Source organism: Cervus canadensis, chromosome 1 (assembly GCF_019320065.1).
Source record: "Cervus canadensis isolate Bull #8, Minnesota chromosome 1, ASM1932006v1, whole genome shotgun sequence".
NCBI lineage: Eukaryota > Metazoa > Chordata > Mammalia > Artiodactyla > Cervidae > Cervus > Cervus canadensis.
This window is the reverse complement of record NC_057386.1, coordinates 8,904,840-8,924,675: the sequence shown is the minus strand read 5'-3', so window position 1 is coordinate 8,924,675 and position 19,836 is coordinate 8,904,840. Positions and strand designations below refer to the sequence as shown.

Below are 19,836 nucleotides of genomic sequence, written 5' to 3'. Positions count from 1 at the left end.
TGGTATATCCATACAATGGACTGTTAGTGTTAAAAAGAACTGAGCTCTCAATCCACGGAAAAAGAAATGGAGGAACATTAAATGCATATTATTAGGTGAAAGAAGCCAGTCTGGAAAGGCCACATGCTCCAATTCCTACCATATAACATTCTGGGAAAAGGCAGTACTTCAGAGACCATCAGGCCTTCTTCAGTGGTTGAGAGGGGCTTGGGGTTGGGGGGAGGGAGGGAAGGAGGGGTGCGCAGGCCGAGTGCGGGAGTCATTTAGGGGTGGGGAGTGACACGGTGGTCCTGTAAGAGTGGGCACGCGGCGTGATGGAAGTGGGTGCACAGTGGGTAATAGTGGGATTCTGTAACAGTGGACATGCAACGTTAGGCATTTGTCAAAACCCATCAAACTATACAACACAGAGCGTGAACTCACAGGAAAACTACTGGACTTTAGCTAATGACAATGTATCAATACTGGTTCAACAGCTGTAACAAAGGCGCCACAACAAGGAAAGACATTAATAATAGGGGAAATGGAGGGTGGGTTGGGGGTGGAGAGATGCAATATGTGGGAACTCTATTTTCTGCTCAGTCTTTCTGTAAACCTGAAACTGCTCAAAAAAAAAAGAAAAAAAATACAGTCTTATAGTTAAAAAGACAAAAAACAAAAAAGAGAGTTCTACCTGCTCTTGTTCCAAGACCCCATTTCTCTTTTGTCCTAACAGACACTGGCTGGCCGGCTACTATCAAAGTCAAGGTGCTTCCTTCCACCTGCCATCCATCCAGTCTGTTCAAAGGCCGGAAACAAAGGAAACCTACCTGAACTCAAAACCTGGAGGAAACAACTGGCAAGGACTCGGAAGCAACAGGAGCCTAGGAATCACCCCGTCCTCCCCTTGCCCACACAGAGCCTGGGAGGCCCAAGTCTGCACTGCCCATATTAATATGGCAGCCACTAACCACATGAGGCTACTGAGCACTCGATGTGTGAGCCGAAACGTACTGTCGGTACATTTCACATGCATTTCAAAGAGTCAGTGCACAAAAATCTCATTGATTTTTATCGCGATCTTGCATTGAAATGATAAAATTTTTGGAATATATTGAATTAAAACATATTAACTGATCTCACCTGTTTGTTTTTAATCTTAAGATGTTGCTACTAGAATTAATTAAATTCCTTATGTGGCTCACGTGGGTCACCTGAATTTTATGTCTATCAAATAATGCCAGTCTAGAAATAGCACTGCCTTCTTGAAGGAGATAAAATCTGAGTTGGCTTCTCAGAAATACGTTAAATGTAAATAACCGTTTCCATGAAGGATCATCGACTGTGGCAGACGGATCACAAGCTTTTTAGGTGAGAGGTTTTCCCTTATAAGTCTGTACTAGCGGAAGTGCTAGCACTGTGTCTCACCAAAAGAAAAACATCACTAGATGTTTGCAGAGTAACAAGTGAGAACAAGGGCCCAGAGTACAGAACAAGTGTGGTACTCACAATTTACCCAGAGATTTTTCAGATCTTTGAAACTATCAGGCAACTAACAATCTCAATTGATTGAGAATCTAAAAATCTGGGAATGTTCTTATAATAGAGAGAAATCAAATGGTCAGGTTTTGACTATCCACACATGCTCTTCAGAGCCAAATTTCTCTATCATTCCCCAAAGATACACGGCTAGGGTGTTGAAACAATCCTGATGTTCCTCTTCTCAAACGGGCCCGGATCTAAGGGTCTCACAGGCCAGTCCACCCTACACATCACTATCTTCACAGTAGAATGCCTTAGGGCTTCCCTCGTAGCTCAGTTGGTAAAGAATCTGCCTACAATGCAAGAGACCCAGGTTTGATTCCCAGGTTGGAAAGATCCCCTGGAGAAGGAAATGGCAACCCACTCCAGTATTCTTGCCTGGAGAATCCCATGGACAGAGGAGCCTGGCAGGCTACCCTCCATGGGGTCGCAAGACTCAGACATGACTTAGTGACTAAACCATCAGAATGCTTTAAGGCAAGGGGAATTTTAGCTTGATTTATATGGATTGGGAACAAATGATTTGTTTTATTTAGGAAGAAAAATTAGAGCAGCAGCCAGTGAATAACTATAAAGCAAATAAAGAACTTCCAGCAAGCAAGCTTGATGTTTTGTTTCCTTTAACAAATCTTTGCTTTTTTTCTTTTACATGAGGGTGACACCTGCTGGTGAAAAAGCAGGATGTTAAATCCTTATATAAGAGAGCAAGTCCTTCAACAATTTTTCTTTCCAAGAAACAGTTTTCTGCTTTCGGGTAAAAATTTCAGAGGATACTGTCACACCAGAGTCCAAATAGTTTACAAATTCCTACTACTGCTTTTCCAAAACAACCGGCCACTGTACGGGCAGGAAGTTCAGACTGTCCCTTGAGTGCCCTGGGGGACTTCGGCACTACACTCTGCCACCTCTAGAGACCAAGACAGAAGGCTGACCCAGCCTGCTTAACTTTTATTCCACTCTGGACTCCCCAGTCCATCTTCTGCTTCTCTAGTCGTTTTTCCATGGCCTGAGCCCCCAGTACTGCCATCTGGACCCCCCAACGCCCCCTGGGCTTCCTTTCACTATGCTATCTACACCTCTGAATCATCCCAAACTCCGGTCTGGTTTCCAGACTGCCTAAAGTTACAGGCTCAGAAAGCTGACGGGTTCTGTTCCCACTTAAGTGATTCAAAGCCAAGCTCCTCCTGCTGCTAATGTTCCTCTTGTAATCTACCATAGTCTGCCCAAAGCCCCCTAACCCTGTTTTAAGCTTTCCCGGCCTCTTCCAAACCCTGATACCCAGCCCTTCTCTCAGCCTCTGACTGGGACTCCAGGTACTGAGACCAAAGCTACTCATGCATTTACACACACAAAGGCTTTCCAGAGCCTAGCTCTGAACCCTCCAGTAGACAGACTCCCACTGGACTTCTTCCAAAGGCAGACTCCCGCCTCCCCCAGGCCCTTTGCTCACATCTTAGCAGGGGGAGACAACTGATGAACAAGATGCCTATTAAGGTAAGTGGTCACCAGAAGGTGCTAAGGGCTGTGAAAAACAGGGAAAGCTGAGCAGGGTCAACAGGGCTAAAGCTGACTTTTCTCCTGTTGTCTGCTAAAAATTTCACCCCCACAGGTGTCAGTATTCTCCTTTACCCTCTCTGAATTTCCTTATTTGGGAAATATTTAATGAGTGCCTATTTTGTGTCAGGCATTGAGTGTATTGAGGAAAATAAATAGATATGGTTCCTGTAAGATACTAACTTAAACATGAGGGACAAAAGAACCTCACTTGGATTAGGGACTCAGAGAAATCTCTGCTGAGGAAGTGACTGCTAAGCTGGGCCAGGGGAGTGTGTCTGCAAGCTCACTCCCAACCAGCCTGGACTGAGCATGGGAAGATCTTGAAATGGGAAAAGGCGTCTGTGCCTTGAAGGCCTGAGACAAGGCTCGTGAGGCTGGAGTTCAGCGCCCAGGGGAGGGCTCCTGGAAGCCAGGCTGGAGAGGCAAGTGGAGTCTTTGTACATTCTGGACCCCATCACTTGGCCACTGGCTGGAAGAGCACTCTGGGGCAGCCTAGTGGAGGGCAACCCCGTGGTGTTCCTGTCCAGGCTGCAGGGCATGGACAAGCTTGGAGCCTCCAGTTTTGGGCAGAAGTTCTCTGAGGACAGGCTCCTTTGATTACAAACTCAAGGAGAGTCCAGGATGCTGTGACTGCAACTGGTTGTTTAAACTCCACAAGCAGGCGACCTTGATCAAGAACCGACTGTACAGGCTCACAGCCAGGAGTTGTGCCCGACAACACCTCTGCGTCCCATTCTACACACCTGGGGGGGGGGGGTTCCTGCTAGGATCTACCTTATGATGCTCATCAGACACTTAGCAGAGGAGGGTGGGGTGCCTGGCGCATTGAGGCGTTTCCATCTTATTACCCAAGTCATACTAAAGACATTCTTTTGTTTAAAAAAAAGAAGAGAAATTATTTGGAAATAATTAAGAAGTACAAAAAGGCATAGAGACCAAATGGTCAACAAACCTCCATGGACCCAATCTCCAGCTTAAGAAGGAAGAAAACGTCGCTGAGTCCATCAAAGGTTCTTCTCTCCCTCTCACGGCCGCACGCGTCACCTCCCCCAGGAGGTCCCGGCCACGCACGCCTTGGAGTTTATCCCTCCCATGTGTGGCTCCTCTTCAGATGTGGTGTCATGGCTATGAGCGCAGACCCATCTGTTTGAATCTCAGCTCTGCCACTGAGTGGCTGGTGAAGCTGGGTAAGTTATTTAACTCTCTGCCCCTCAGCGGTGCTGTCTGTAAAATGCAGGAAGGTGGAGGATGAAGTGAGGGTAACAATCAACACCTTACTGAGACGTTCTTTGAGCAGTGAATATTAACATGTGTGAAGAGCCCTTTAGAACAGTGTCGGACACAGAGCAAGTGCTCTATGAGTATGTTATGTTACAGAAAAAGTTCAATGACACTTGCTGAAGATGGTAAAGCAGACTCGATTCAAGGTCGTCACATCGGGGCCACTGCAAGGGGATTTTACAGCAGAGGAGAGACTGGCTCAACTAAGAACACACTGTGAGCGAGCAGGAGCTTGAATAAGGAGCTAATGAACATCCATCCTGGCATTTTAAAACCCTTACAAAAGCAGCAATCAAAGGCGCCCCCCTCCCTGACCAGCACACCAGCCACAGGCCAGCAGGGGCCGGTTCACAGCTTCAAGGATCCAGCAGTGACCTGAGTGCCCTCTGTCCATTGCTCCAGCTCCAAGTGTGAGCACTGCCCTGGAGATGGTGGAGGCTTTTGCACGGGTTCCCGGTTCCCAGTCACTGTCTTGGTGGCAGCTTCCTGAAAGCTGGGCTGCGGCAGTGACATAGTGCTCTTGAAGTCAGCGGGGCCTGCAGGGCATTCTGCCTTTTCCCCTGGGAGCAGCTCCTCTGGAGGGCCCTCTGGGGAGTCATATCTGCCTCCCAGCCCAGGGCACGCCATCCCTCCAACGACTGTATAAGCACCCAATTCTTTGCACCTAAACTCATTTCTGCTTAATATAGCTAGAGTGGTTTCTATACCCTTCAATTCAGCTCTGGTGAAGAGCTCATTTTTTTTTCCCCCCAGCAAGCAGTACATTTAAATCTTTCACTCACCTAGACAGCATCACAGTATATGCTATGAGCTAGATATTCAACAAATGTTCCCTTCTAACAGGATTTCCTATAACAGGACTTACCTACATACCCCTGGATTAAAGTCTCACAGGCTACCTTCATTAGTCTACAGTAAACTGACAAGCAGTCAGGCAATGGATTAGAGAGGTATATTTTAAAAGTAAGCTTTCATAGGTAAATGTTAACTAGAGGGACCTTTTAACCTACACATTTCAACACGTCTTGCTTCTGAAATTTGGATGCATCTTACAATTGGTGTATAAACTTAATATAGTTTCCTCATTCACCTGCCAACCATCAATAAGACATTATTAAATCCATGGTGGCAGCCCACTCCAGTACTACTGCCTGGAAAATCCCATGGACGGAGGAGCCTGGTAGGCTACAGTCCATGGGATCGCAAAGCGTGGGACACGACTAAGTGACTCCACTCCACATGCCCTATATATATATATATATTTTTTTTTTCCCTCCCCCCGCCACCCCTGCCCCGGCCATGCTGCTTAACTTGTGGGATCTTAGTTCTCTGGTGAGGGACTGAACCTGCATCCTAGGTGGTGAAGGCTTGGAGTCCTAATCACTGGACCACCAGGGAATTTCCATTATGTTCTACCTATAATTGACGGTATCTTAGTACTTAAGAGAGATAAGTTTTTGTATGATAAAGCAAAGAATTTCTCTTATGCACAGACACCACACAATGACAAGAAACGGAAAAATATTTTAAAGCTTTGCATTAATTTCAGCCATTTCGGAATATATACTCAAAGATTCAGAGTTTCTTAAAATTTTAAATTTAGTGAAATACGTATGTTAACTGTTTGCAAATCGGACTATGAAAGAGAACTATTCTCCTGTGCTGAAACAATCAGAGATTTCAAGGAATATTTTCATTATTACAATCACTTCTGCAATCTACACAGCAACAAACATTGCAGGGAGAAGTTCCCTGAGAACAATGAGATGCAAGCTGAAGACAGCGAGAGCAAGGAGGGTCCATCTGCCTTGTTTGTCGCAGTCCCGGTGGGGGTACAGAGCAGTGGCCTTCTATTTGTTCTGTTGATGGCTTCTGGCTGATCTGTCACCATGGCAACTTTAGAGCCCAACTCAAAATGAGCACAAACTCATTAGCTACTAACTACATTAACTTAGTGTCTGCTGCTAATGAGAAATGCTGTTCAGAGATATTTTCTGTTCTAATGTATTACAGTTACCTCTCTAAAAGGTATTAAATTGAATTAAATGCTACTCTTAATATATCAGACTGGATAATACAAATGTTACAGCAGAATTACTTTAATAATGACTATTAACAATAAGAATCATTTCATTAAAAGGTTACCATGTTTTGGTCCTTGGATTCTTCCATTCTGAGAAAATGTATTATCAGTCATACAGGCAAACATTTCTAGGTTCTTTTAAACACTGGCCAGATGATTCAGAAAATTGAAATAGAAAACTTTGATAATAGCCTGTTAAAGCAGGTAGCCAATACAGCAATTAGCACATATTGGCTTTTCTTTTAATTAATTCTGGCTGTGCTGGGTCTTCGTTGCTGTGCAAGGGCTCTCTCTATTTGTGGCGAGCAGGGGGCTACTCTCTAGGTGCGGTGTTCGGGCTTCTCATTACCGAGGCTTCTCCTGTTGTGGAGCGCAGGCCCTAGGCACTCAGGCTTGACAGCACAGGCTCAGTAGCTGCAGGACCCAGGGTTACCTGCCCCGAGGCATGTGGACTCTTCTCAGATCAGGGGTAGAACCTGTTTCTCCTGCACTGGTAGGATTCTCAACCACTGGACTACCAGGGAAGTCCTGGCTTTTCTATAATATGGACCATTGCTTTCCTTAATATGGACCATCACTTGAAACACTTCTCAAAGAGGCGACACACAGGACTGACACAAAGGGTAAAGAAGTCTGGGGAGTGGACAAGCTTCTAAGTCTGACCTCCTGTCTCTCCATGCAGAATCATCCCAGGCAGAACAAGCTCTAGGAACAAACAATGAATCTGAAATCGCATAAAACAGAGGTTTCCATGGGATTATGGCTCACCTGTGTTCTCCCAGGACATGCATATTGCCTTGTGCAAAAGGGTTGCGTGCATGTGTTTTAATAAGTTAGTAAATTGTGGGAATGAATTTATTCACAAAGCAGAAACAGACTCATAGACATAGCAAACTTATGGCTACCAGAGAGGAAAGGGGGCAGAGGGGGAGATAAATTAGGAGTTTGGAATTAGCAGATACAAACTACTATGCATAAAACAGATAAACAACAGGGTCCTACTGTATAGCATAGGGAACTATATTCAGTATATATCTTGTAATAATCTATAATGGACAATCATCTGAAAAAGAAAAAAAACATGTATAACTCAATCCCTTTGCTGTACACTTGAAACACTAGATCAACTCTTCAATAAAATAAATCGTGGAATAGCAATCATCTTGAGCTGCTTTTCTCCCTCCGAGTGCAGAATCCTACAACCTGCCAGAAGAGGGAGCCCCAGTTAACTACTCCAACACGTAGTCAGAGAAGGCAGGGGAGCGGGAGGGAAACCGACCACACTGACAACCCGACCAAGCTGACTTCTCAGTTTGAGAAGCCTCCTGACTGCTCTCAGGAAAAGGAACCTTCCACCCGTCCATGTCCTGGTCCTCACTGACCACTTTCGTCCCCATCTACCACATCTCCTCCCCTTGCTGATGGCTCCCAGGCCCTGCGGCCTTCAGTCTGTTTGGGGTCCAGCCAGCCTCTGTGAGAATGATGCTCCCTCCGTACGGGGAGCCCTCTGCCCTCTTTACTCTCCCGGGCCTAGGTTCCCAGTCATCCTTGGGATCTCACTGAAGCAGCACTCAAGACGCCCCTCCTAATCCCAGCCTCACCCAGGTTTCTGCATTCTGTGCTCTCATGATCAACAGTCCTCTCCTTCGGGGAGGTCAGTCACGACACCTGTAGCATCGTGACTGATGCTTACATCCACTCCCCACAAGACTCTAAGTCCCAGGAGAGTGTGAAACATATCTATTTTTAAAATCTTTTTCTCCCCACAGTGAACAGCATGGTGCCAGGCAAATACAAGGTGTTCAATAGATACCGGCTGGATCAAATGGTTACTAGCCCAGTTGGTCTCTGACTTCAGCCCATTCTGTCAACATGACCGCTTCCTTCCTCCCTACTCTCGCCACTCAGCATCTAGAGGCTGGACTAGGCAGTGGTCTAGCTGTACCCACTGCCTCTAGCCCTCTCTCCAACTGTTTAATCCATCTTCAATCTGGCACTTTCAGGGATCTTTCTAAAATATAAGCTCATGCTGTCACTCCACCACTTAAAACTCTCCAGGGGCTCTCTTTTTTGGTAGGACAGGCTCATGCCTGACAGATGAGATAAGCATCCCACCTCGTACTGGTGTCCACAGCTAAGCTAGAGGCCAAGCAGGGGAGTGGTCCAGCTCCAGCAGGTATTTATCTCACTCTTAGGCAGTATTGTCCTCTCCCCCAGTTTTCTCATTTGTTTTTAATATGATAACCTTATTTGAAAGATTATCTTTTCTTATAGAAATATAAACATTGGGTGAAAAGATGATCAAATGAATGCAACTTAACATCTTTTCAGGTAGAAGATGGGGGATAAATAAAACACAACACCCAGAACATTTTTATTGCATTCACTTGCTTATATATCCATTGCTTATGTAGTTAACTCTTACTATTAGTATCTTTATTTGAGAACAGAGACCTTATCTCTGCTGTCTGCTAGGTATTTATAAACTATCAAATTAATTAATGAACTTGATAACTCTAGGCAATATAATGTGACTAATATTTAGCTCATTTATTAATGCAATCTTTAGTAGGTATGTCAAAAGCTGAGTAAAATGTGATCATACTGCAAGTGCATACTTACTGATATAACTATCATATAAATAACTGCACACACAGAAAAAGGGAAAATGACTGAGGTATGCAGAAAACTAAGCTGCACTGATGGGACTTTCTGTCCAACTCTAGAGGCCAATTTAATATTATAAACCAATCTAGAGTCAAAAAACAAGTAACTCAGAAAGTAGCAGCAAAATATTAGAATATACATTCACCAAAGAAGATACACAGATGGCAAAAAAGCACATAAAGGTAATGTCCAATACCATTTGGGAAATGCAAATCAAAACCACAAAGCGATACCACATCTATTAGAAAGGCTAAAACTTGAAGACTGACTTTCCAAGTGTTGATGAGGATTCAAAGAACTGTGAAATGGGACAATCACTGTGGAAAAGTTCTGCACCCATCTACCAGAAGATCCAGCCATTCTACTCCCAGGCATTTACCAAAGGGAAATGAAAGGACATTCATTCATACAGAGCCTTGCACATGAATGTGCATAGGCACTTTATTTTATTATGGCTAAAAAACTGAAAACAACTCAAATGTCCATGACAGATGAATGGATAAAGAAACTGAAAAATTCAAACACTGGAATACTACTCAGCAATAAAAGGGAATGACCTCCTGATACCATAACAGAGATGGCGCTGATACAGTAATGGGGATGGCAATCATGAGATCAGGCTGAGTGAAAACAGCCAAGGGTGCAAGTGGTATGAATCTGTTTATGTAACAGTCTAGGAAACCTTCTGTAGTGACAGAAAGTAGACCAGTGTCTGCCCAGAGACTGATGAGAGAGGATGGAGAGGTGGTTTGGGAAAGGGCACAGGGGTACTTTCAGGGATGATGGATGCGATCTTGATTTCAGGAATGGTTTCACAGGTGTGCACCAGCCAATATTTATTAAACTGTTCTCTTTAAATACATGCAGTTTACTGTGTGTCAGCTATAACCCAATAAAGCTCTTGCAAAAAAAAAAAAAAAAAAGCAAGCAATCTGGGTAAACAAATTACTTCTCAGAAAGCAGATTGCAAGCTTCCCTTAGAGCTATAAATTATAACTTTATGCCTGGAGACTGTCTTTTATGTTTAATGTGTCAGGGAAGTTATGCTAACCAGAGATGTGGACTTTCACGTCACTTGAGGCCCATGCAGAAGATGCAGTTAAAGGGACTTGTAAGAGATAACACAAATTATCACTGGGGTTACTTCCTTTTCTCCAAAGTTTGATCAAGAAAGTATATGCATGTGTGCATGTATGTGTGTGTATACACACACACACACACACACACATATATATAATAAATAAAATCCCTTAGTTTTTTTTCCCAATAATTTTTATCTCTTTAAATTGCCTACATATTTAGGGGAAAAATACCACAGCTTAATACACTTTCCTTTGTTCCCATGGAAAAAATGTTCATGCATTTATTATATCTTCCTTTCCCTAGGGATTTAATAGTAAAATTAAACAATTCCTTTAAACACAGAATACCACAGCTGAAGAATGACATAGCTAATGTTAAAAATCCTGTAAGATATCATTCCATAAAGATCCCTCACATAACAAATCTTTTAGGAATTTCTTCCAGCCTTATTTGAAAATGTCTTAAGTTATTTTTTTAACTGATATAATACTGATGATAGATACACAATACCTACATCTCCAGGTCCTTCATATGGAGAAAAATATATAATTGACAATCAGAAGGTGAAGATTCTAGTCTAGTTTTGTTACTAACTAGCTGTCAAAACTTGTACAAATCATTTCAACTCTTTGAATCTCATTTCCCATCTAACACAGGAGTTGGATGATCTCTAAGGATCCTTCAAGCTCTAAGATTTTATTAATTTTGTAGATAGAAAAGTAAAATGCCATATTTTATAGAAAATATCATGTTGACTAGACTTTCAGATGCTGCTTTTTAGAGCAATTCATAAACTCAAAATGGTATCTGCTTTGGTTATGTGGATGTAGACGTGAATACATGTAAATTCAAGGAATTTGGCCAATTTTATTAACTAGGAAAACACAGATCTGCTGCTTTATAAATACTAACTGCTGCTTATTGTGTTTGACCCCTGAAAGACTGAGCAAATGGTAATAAACTGCCTCAGCTAAAAAAAAAAGTGCCACCTAACTGATGAGGTGCAGAAACGTGGGTTCATTTCTGTTTATTTTTATCATATCTGACTATGCAATCAGAAGACATGCTTTAAACCTCAATTCTCACCACTTTTCATTCGTGTTGAATGAAAGGGATTTATAAATATATGTTTAGGGAATTCCCTGGCAGTTCAGTGGTTAGGCCTCTGCGCTTTAACTGCTGAGAGTGCAGGTTCAGTCCCTGGTCTGGGAACCAAGATCCTACTAGCCTTGTGGTGGAACCAAAAAAAAAAAAAAAATCAACGTAAGGCACGGAAAGAATATGCTTTCAATTGATTTACATTAACAAGAGCATATAAAAGTTTGCTTAAAATTAACAATTAGAAACTGAATGCATGGTGAAGCTGAATACCTGATTGCAAAACTTATAGTCCTTTCGAGCAAGATTAGGAAACTAATTAAAATGTATGAAATTTTAAAAGTATATGACTCAAAACCATGAATCATTAAACATGTGGAGTTTGAGCCATGTTGGGTCATCAAGATATTCGCTTTTATACATGATATAATTAACTTTGAACTTTCCGTATGAAACCTTATCTTTCTATTTTATGAACTTGAGAAAATCTGGCTAAAACCACTAAATTAAATTCATTTCGAATTTATGAGTATAATTATAGCTAATCCTTTTTAAAAAACCCTTTAAATCCATGAAAAAACCCACAAGACAATAAGAAAATTTAGGCTCATAAGGTCATCACATCATAAAGCTATTATTTTCTCTGCCCAAATTAAGGGCAGTGCCTCAAATAAAGAAGAGATTAATGATTACTGAAGCAAAACCCATTATAAACTGTCTAAAACTTAGACATTAGCTACTCTACAGCAAGGATATAAGACACAAGCTAATGGTATTTCAAAACAGGATGATAAAAATACAAACAAACAAAAAAAGAGGATTATATCTGATCCCCTTTCCCCAACTATGAGAACATATAGGGTCTCACTAAGGCATGGTGTTCAGCTGGCTCTTTCATTGGTTACCAATGCAAAGACAATGTTTAGCAGAATTTACAAAGGACTGCTTTGTTTCTGAACAGACTTATACAGAGGTTTTCAAGTTGCTTAGTGCAGCTCCCTGAGGAGCAGGAGACAGGGAAGGGTTTAATCCAGGGAGAGCCCATATAAAATACACATTTATGTATATATAGAGAGATGCCTTCAAGGATGGTCAACAAAATGTTAACAGCTAGATATCTCAACACGGAGGGACTTCATGTGAACTTGAACTTCTTTTAAGAAACAATGAGAATATACTAATATTACCTACATTTTTCATCACAAGAAGAAACATAAGGAAAGGATGATTAAAACTACCACCACCGAAGACTAGAAAGCACTAGAGGAAGAGAATTCCAGTCACAGACACAGGCTCAGATTCCTAGGAGAGCAGGGTACTCAGGGGGACAGGAGGAGGAGGAAACTGGGGAAAGGTGAGGGTGGATCTGCTACTTGCATAAAAAGCTCCAGAGCTGCACCAAGCAGACACACCAGGGTGAATGCGGGGCGCCAATACCTGCAGCACAGTGTTTCCTATGAACCGACTCGCTTGCCTGAATCGTAAAAAGAAAATGACCTTAACAGGGACATTGCTAATCAGGATTTGGAAAAACAGAGACAAAATTTTACTTATAATTTTGTAAAGCAGAATTTCTAGGCACCGAGTTTCCAGACGGGAGTAGGGGAGGAGAAGCAGCACGCTATATATTAGATTTAGCAAATGAAAAAACTTCCAGTGAGATTCCATTCTTCATTTGTCTTTTAAATGAAGATTCATAGTTCAAGTTCAATGGTTATAGCTTGATATAAAAAAACTTTTAAAGCATAATTAAAGCTATAACGAAGACTGATCTATCAAGAATGGATTAGGCTACTCTTTCTAGGAGAAAGCAGAAAGGTATAATGCCAAATTCAGACTTAAATTGAAGAAAGTAGGGAAAACCACTAGACCATTCAGGTATGACCTAAATCAAATCCCTTACGATTATACAGTGGAAGTGACAAATAGATTCAAGGGATTAGATCTGACAGAGTGCCTGAAGAACTATGGACAGAGGTTCGTGACATTGTACAGGAGGCAGGGATCAAGACCATCCCCAAGATAAAGAAATGCAAAAAGGCAAAAGGGTTGTCTGAGGAGGCCTTACAAATAGCTGAGAAAAGAAGAGGAGCTAAGGCAAGGGAGAAAAGGAAAGATACTCCCATTTGAATGCAGAGTTCCAAAGAATAGCAAGGAGAGGTAAGAAAGCCTTCCTCAGTGGTCAATGCAAAGAAATAGAGGAAAACAATAGAATGGGAAAGACTAGAAATCTCTTCAAGAAAATTAGAGACACTAAAGGAACACTTCATGCAAAGATGGGCACAATACAGGACAGAAATGGTATGGACCTAACAGAAGCAGAAGGTATTAAGAAGAGGTGGCAAGAATACACTATACAAAAAAGATCTTCTTGACCCAGATAATCATGATGGTGTGATCATTCACCTAGAGCCAGACATCCTGGAGTCTGAAGTCAAGTGGGCCTTAGGAAGCATCACTATGAACAAAACTAGTGGAGGTGATGGAATTCCAGTTGAGCTATTTCAAATCCTAAAAGATGATGCTGTTAAAGTGCTGCACTCAATACACCAGCAAATTTGGAAAACTCAGCAGTGGCCACAGGATTAGAAAAGGTCAGTTTTCATTCCAATCCCAAAGAAAGGCAATCCCAAAGGTGCCTGAGACCGGCACCTCACCGGCAATGGCTTTGAGACACACCCTGTCCGTGAAGTAGTTCCAGTCATGGTCGGCGCTGTCTGCCGTGTCCACACGGGTAAACTGAAGCTCTGAGAGGTGCCCCCGACACCGTGTAACTTGTCAATGGCAGGGCTGACGTGCCCAGAATCTTCCTGAACTTGCAGCATCCAGGAGGGGCACGCAGCAGACATTTCACCTGTTTGTCACATCGGCTGTGTGTCAGCACCTATCGTGCTCCAGAACAGCCCTGTATCGGGAGAGGGATGCTCGGAGCTCCTGAGTAGCAGGGCGGGGTCCGTCCTGCCTCTGCTTCCAGAACCAGGTCTCGACCTCCTGGCCAGATGTGACGGCGCCCCCGCAGAGTCACCAGAAGTCAGAGAACCCTGCTGTCGCCACACAGCAGCACCAGCAGGGCCAGGGCCGAGGCACTGGAATGTAGGAGGGAGTTTAACAATTTGAGTGAGTCCAGGAGTGGAAGACTTGGGTGAGAGGCTACAGCTATAAATAAGGCGATAGAATACAGTGCGTCGGATAGCACAGTAGAAGTTTCAGTTGCTTTCATTTTGACAGTTAGCTCAGACGGGACCATGTCAGTCGGTCAGTGCCGTGCCCTGTGGCGCTGCGCACGGCAGAAGCAGCAGTGTCTCCACTATTCAGCGTCATGTTCGACCTAACTCTCTCAGTGACGGAAACGTCACCTCTTTAAGTTTCGGTTTATTTCATTTTCAAAGAACTCTTTATATGTTATACACGTACCTATATTAGTTCAGTTCAGTTGCTCAGTCGTGTCCGACTCTTTGTGAATCCATGGACTGCAGCACGCTGGGCTTCCCTGTCCATCACCAATTCCCAAAGCTTGCTCAAACTCATGTCCACTGAGTCAGCAATGCCATCCAACCATCTTATCCTCCGTCGTCCCCTTCTCCTTCTGCCTTCAGTCTTTCCCAGCATCAGGGTCTTTTCCTGAGTTAGTTCTTCACGTCAGGTGGCCAAAGTATTGGAGCTTCAGCTTCAGTATCTGTCCTTCCAATGACTATTCAGGACTGATTTCCTTTAGGATGGACTGGTTTGATCTTGCGGTCCAAGGGACTCTCAAGAGTCTTATCCAAAACCTTAGTTCAAAACCGTCAATTCTTCGGCACTCAGCTTTCTTTTTAGTCCAACTGTCAGATCCATACATGACTACTGGAAAAACCATAGCTTTGACTAGACAGACCTTTGTTGGCAAAGTAATGTCTCTGTGCTTTTTAATATGCTGTCTAGGTTGGTCATAGATTTTCTTCCAAGGAGCAAGTGTCTTTTAATTTCATGGCTGCAGTCACCATCTGCTGTGATTTTGGAGCCCAAAAAATTAAAGTCTCTCATTGTTTCCATTGTTTCCTCATCTATTTGCCATGAAGTGATGGGACAAGACGACATAATCTTAGCTTTCTGAATGTTGAGTTTTAAGCCAACTTTTTTACTGTCATCTTTCACTTTCATCAAGAGGCTCTTTAATAGTTCTTTACTTTCTGCCATAAGGGGAGTGTCATCTGCGTATCTGAGGTTATTGATATTTCTCCCAGCAACCTTGATTCCAGCTTGTGCTTCATCCAGCTTGGCATTCACATGATGTACTCTGCATATAAGTTAAATAAGTAGGGTGACAATATACAGCCTTGACGTACTCCTTTTCCTATTTTGGAACCAGTCTGTTGTTCCATGTCCAGTTCTAACTGTTGCTTCTTGCCTGCATACAAGTTTCTCAGGAGGCAGGTCAGGTGGTCTGGTAGTCCCATCTTTTTAAGAATTTTCCACAGTTTATTGTGTTCCATACAGTCAAAGGCTTTGGCATAATCAATAAAGCAGAAGTAGATATTTTTCTGAAACTCTCTTGCTTTTCCTATGATCCAGGGGACGTTGGCAATTTAATCTCTGGTTCTTCTGCCTTTTCTAAATCCAGCTTGAACATCTGGTAGTTCGCAGTTCATGTGCTGTTGGAGTCTGGCTTGGAGAATTTTGAGCATTACTTTGCTAGCGTTTAAGATGAGTGCAGTTGTGTGGTAGTTTGAGCATTCTTTGGCTGGGGCACAAGAGGGCCCAAGGCAAATGCGGGCCTGCCCCTCTGACTACAGACTCTAGAGCAGGGGAAAGACAGGAAAATGCCAGACGGTTTGCAAAGCAGGTCTGTGTTCTGTGTGGGCATCCGTACTATTCGTATAGTGTATTTCAATACTCGGTCAGGCCCAGCCTGTGCTATTTGACACACAGGTCCGGTTAGAAACTCAGAACCACCACCTCACAGTTTATTTACTAATTTTTTTAGGCAGTTAATTTTGAGTGGAACCAGTAATAATGGAGAGCCTGAGATAAATTGAGACCTTGGCGCTGCTAATATTTATTAATGAATTACCTAGCAGCACTGTTATTTATAATTCAAAAAAGCATTTTTCCCCCCGTTGTTTAGAAGGATGTTAATAATCATTATGTTCTGTTCTGAGGCTGGTTATAGTTAGTACAGTTACTGATAAATTGTACCCAAAGGAGCAGTATTTCAGGGAAGATAAAAGGAGAAGATAAAAACCCAGTAGGGTTTGGAGTTAGCAATGAAAATACTCATCAGAACAGTAATAGAAAATAATAACTCTGTAAAGTGGCGGGGCAATGTAATTCATGATCACTGTACAATCATAAACAATTTGTTACTATTTCAAGAGAAAACAATTACAGTGACAACAGAACATTGTCGGCCGGCACTGAATCAAGTTGTAAAAACTTCTCAAAATGTTAAAAAAAAAAAAAAGGAAATGGATAATTCAGAGCAATAATTTTGCACTTTAAAATGATAATGATAGGAAATCATTATTTCTTTTTCAAGATCATAATTTCAAAACAACCATGGACCGAAGCCTTTTGGGCCCTTCTGACCAGTGTTTTGTAAATTCACACAACCACTGAGAGCGTGAGAGAGAAAATGTCCTTTTTGAAAACTATGCTGTCTTTAAATATTCATTTACATGAAATCCATCTCTTACCATGGCTCTGCGGTGAGAGCTCCGAGGCAAGCACGCTGGGGTCAGACGCCCAGGCTCCCTCGAGGCCTGTCCTCGCACTAAGTCTCGGCCAAGAGCAAGCCACGTCAAGTCACACTGTCAGCCATGGTTTCTTCATTGTCAACTAACACCTGCCCTGTTCGATCACGAAGTTCAAATGAGATGACGTAAACTCTACTTGGAAAACTACAAATGCCAGACAAAAGTGGAGCACGTGTCTGTGCCTACAATTACACATGAGCGTCCAACAGAAACAACTTACAAGTAACCACAGCCAACCTCTAGCAAGCACGAGCTCTGTGCCAGGCACCGAGCCCTGGCCCTGTGGATCTCACGACAGCTCTGCAAGGTGTGAAACTCACCCCTCACCCTTCTCATGCCAAGTATGAGATACCTGAGGCTTAAAGAGATGAAGTGCCTTGCCCCAAATTAGACGGAGGTGGTGACTGCGAGTCCTGCGTGTGTGCTCCCCAGCACTGGCCAGTCTCCGAGCACGTCAAGCACCAAGCGAGGAGGCTCCGGGCGGCTTCCCTTCTGCCGGCCCACCAGCATGGGGCAGAGACACCCAGGGTACTGTGAGAACCACATGCGTTCCTGCTCACACCCGTCAGGACAACCAGTGCCAATTCCGGACTTGGAGAATAAAAAGGAAATCTTTCACACATTAATAAGCAAAGCGAGAAGAATATAGAAAGAATATATCTCCTTTTATTATAATAGTTGGCTTGCGGTATCTAATCCCGCCTTGCAAGCTTTCCTGGAGCTAACATCAACGGCGGGTGGGCACACTCGGTCTGCGCTCGGTGCCACACGGTGGGGTTTGTTTGTGATGCATTTGTCTTGTGTGTGATGATGACTGATGCGTAATAAAAATAAAAAATTTAAAAAAAATAGTTGGCAAAGAGAAAGTAGAAGCTTTAAAGAAATTCAGTATCCTTTGGTTGTTTACACAAACTGGATCAACATTATTGGCTTAATCCTTGATTGGTGGAAATCAAATCAGAAGGAAAATCATAAAGCATTGTTTAGAAAGCTAATATAATATATATATTTTAAAAATTATTTACTTTTAATTGGAGGATAATTGCTTTACCATATTGTGTTGGTTTCTGCCATGTATCAACTTGACTCAGCCACAGTCGCCCACAGGGGACATACTCACCCTACAGGGACATGCGTATGTCCCCTGCCTCTAGAGCCTCCCTCCCATCTCCCCCTCCACCCCACCTCTAGATTGTCACAGAGCGCCAGGTTTGAGCTCCCGGTATCAAACAGCACATTTCCAAATTTTACATATGGTAATGTGTATATTTCAATGCTCAACATCTCATTGTTAGGGAAATGCAAATCAAAACTACAATGAGGCATCACCTCACACCCTTCAGGATGGTTATCATCAAAAAATCTACAAACAATAAATGCTGGAGAAGGTATGGAGAAAAGGGAATCCTCTTGCACTGTTGGTGGGAATGCAAACTGATACAGCCACTATGGAGAAGAGTACGGAGATTCATTAAAAAAACTAGAAATAAAACTACCATATGACCCAACCCCACTACTGGGCATATTCCCTTAGGAAGCCATAACTGAAAAAGACACATGTACCCTAATAAAACATTCTGTAGGCATTTTAGATTAAGCATATGCTAACTAAATGCAGATGTAAAACCAGGGATAAGTAACGAATTTCACAGTGAATTGTAAAAAATAGATTCAAAGGCAGGGTTAGATTCTTTGTGTTTAACCACCAATTTTTTAAAAAGTCATCATCATAAACTTTGGTACTGCCATAAAATTTACCCCCCAAAATAAAGTAAACTCACCTTTGGTTTTTTGATCAGCAGCCTGAAAAAAAAAAACAAAAAACTCTTTAGGAATAATGTGTAGGATGTACACATCCATATGAAAGTGTATAAGCAGACTTTAATATTAGAAACTTTAAAAACAAGTTTTTGCCCAGTTACTTTATTAAAATTTATTACTGGGAAAAAATGTATAATTGTCTACATGTTATTATGTGCCAATATTGACCCAAAGGCAAAACAATCTATCTGGAAGCTCATTTAAGCTCTATATTTTAATACAGACTAAAACATAAACAGTTTTAACTATCAGGTACATTAAATCAGGCAAGAATAAAATAAACAATGTAATTTGTACCTAAAATTCAAGCCTGATGGTAAGATTTACAGTATGACTTTAAATTGTAATATTTACTAGTAAAAGTTGTAAAAGAACACTTGCCAAAGCTGCAAATATTATTTCTAGCTTTTCTAACAAAATCAGTTAAATGGGCCTTACACATGGTTGTTTTGGACAGTTCAGTTTAAATAAAATAGCATGGCCATTCTTTACTACCAGTAAACACAAAATCCTTCAAAACACAGCTCTAATGCTTCTTTTAAAAGACATTTTGTGATTGTCACCCTTTATCTATGTCACCAGCACTCTAGATAGAGCATACCGGATTTCAAAAGTAATAAACTGAACCTCTGTTAACGTAATGGCTATGATAACGCAGTGAGACAGAGGGACTACAGAAACAATGGACTAGGAACTCTAGCCAAACCTTTTTCTGAGCACCTTCCTTCTTTTTCTTTTCTTCCTGCTTTTTCTTTTTCTTTTCTTCCATCAAATGTTCCTCTTTTTGTGTTTCTTGTTCTTTCTCCCTATTAAAAATAAAGAAAAGTGGTATTAGCCTAATGTCCATTTGAAATCAATGATTTAAAATGGAAAAAAAAAAAAATTAGCTGCCGAAAGTTGCAAGTCAAGCAGAGTTCCACGCATGGTACGAAGAAGGATATTTTGAGAAGAGGCGTTAGACATGGACATTCACCCCCCGCCCCCTCCAGGGCT

General features: G+C 42.3%; 1 protein-coding gene across 6 annotated transcripts in view; it reads right to left on the bottom strand.

Moving 5' to 3' along the window:
• The window catches only part of TNRC6C (trinucleotide repeat containing adaptor 6C), a 74,791-nt gene extending 55,181 nt beyond the window's left edge, over positions 1–19,610 (bottom strand). For 4 of the 6 annotated variants that reach the window (XM_043462106.1, XM_043462128.1, XM_043462146.1 and 1 more), the window contains exons 1-2: positions 19,550–19,609; positions 18,804–18,825 (exon numbers count right to left, since the gene is read on the bottom strand). The gene's annotated coding sequence lies outside the window, so the exon portion shown is untranslated. Of the gene's footprint in view, positions 1–18,803; positions 18,826–19,549 lie in introns of all 6 variants that reach the window. The other 2 variants (XM_043462117.1, XM_043462137.1) reach the window with 1 other exon arrangement.
• Positions 19,611–19,836: the final 226 nt, after the last annotated feature.